The sequence below is a fragment of the Mizuhopecten yessoensis genome, unplaced genomic scaffold (assembly GCF_002113885.1).
Source record: "Mizuhopecten yessoensis strain PY_sf001 unplaced genomic scaffold, ASM211388v2 scaffold6169, whole genome shotgun sequence".
NCBI lineage: Eukaryota > Metazoa > Mollusca > Bivalvia > Pectinida > Pectinidae > Mizuhopecten > Mizuhopecten yessoensis.
Window position 1 is genome coordinate 980944 of NW_018406415.1, and position 1636 is coordinate 982579.

Sequence of the window (1636 nt, forward strand, 5' to 3'; positions counted from 1 at the left end):
TGTCATTTCACTTCTAATAACAACCCCAAGTACGTCATCCAGACGTCACCTCAAGGTCTTCAACACAGTAGAAACCAACACAAAGTTTGTGCATGTAAAATATGGACAAATTTCAGAAAATTCATTGAAAGTATTTGCCTCCCACACCACTTTTTTGGAAAGGGGAGGATGAGAATCTAGAAATCAAACTATCACAGTTGTCTACAAGAAAACATTTTCAAGTTCTAGAAATCATACTATCACAGTTGTCTACAAGAAAACAATGTCAAGTTCCAACCATTTCTTGGTTACCAAGATACTGCACATTTTTTTTACAAAAAGACAGATTTGGTTAAATGCTACAGAGGCGGCAAAAAATCACTGAAAGTAAATCGATAAAACATACACACATTGGTCACTCTATGGCATATATATGGTATGCATCTCAAACCACTCGATTCTTTATTGCTTTTCAAACTGGATATGCTTTCTGTCACCAATTTTATATCTTAATCCATATTTCAGGCAGGACCACAATATCAGAATGGACTTAGATTCTGATGATGAAGACATGGATGTTGATTTTGAAAAAAACGGACAGTATTGCTGATCAACAAGCAGTTGAATTTAGGCCAAACATTAGCCGAGTTGAAACTGACAATGAATTAACTGCATTGCTTGAAGACGGAACATTTTTGGTTTTTCTAAAGCAGCTTTTGGTATTAGCAAAAATGAAAGTTGAAAACTGTTCAGTGGTGGGTTGCCATGAAGAAGTTATTATTAGCACTGAAGTGATTTCATCTGCATTGTATTTTAAATGGGTATGTATATTTACAGTCTGTGCTAAAACTTTTCAGATCGAGACAATGCTATTTGCATTCACACAAAAACAACATATAGATGATTTATTTTGCCTACAAACCATTTTTATTCAATAATTAAATTAAATTTGAGTAGAGGTATGAAAGAAGAACATCAGAATTACCTAACATATTGGTATTATGAAATCAAAGATAAAATAGTACGAAAACAATATAAACTGACTGGCACTATCCTGTCTAGACTTGCGAGGTGGGGTTTAACCAGAAAAGAGTTTGTAAGATATCAACTCTCCCCTAAATGTGTCTTGAGCCAGACATGCAGTAAATATCAGGATGAAAATAACTTGATCTGACATACATTTGTATGTGTCAAGTGTACTTATTATATTTCATATTTTGATTTTTCCAGAAATATTATTCAATTGTGTAAGATTAAACAAATCACTAATGTTCAATTTTTTTTCTATTTCAGACTTGTAAAAAGAACCACTTAGTAAACAAATGGTGCTCTCAGCCAGTATTGAACCGTAGGTTACACAGTGGAGACCTTCTTTTTTCGTCAGCTCTATTGATTTCAGGATGTAACTTCCAAAAGATCTCCCTGTTTGCAAGATTTTTGAAACTGGCAATTCCACTTTCTGTATCTTATCTTAAGATGCAGCGGACATATTTGGCTCCCACATTAGATGAAATCTGGGAGAAAGAACAGAATCAGATTTTACTTGAATTTAAAGACAAAGAACTTGTTTTACTAGGTAACTTTTAGCTTAAAATAATAGTTCACTATGTTACTTTTGAGATTCAATATTTATCAATTCAAATTGAATTAAAAAAAA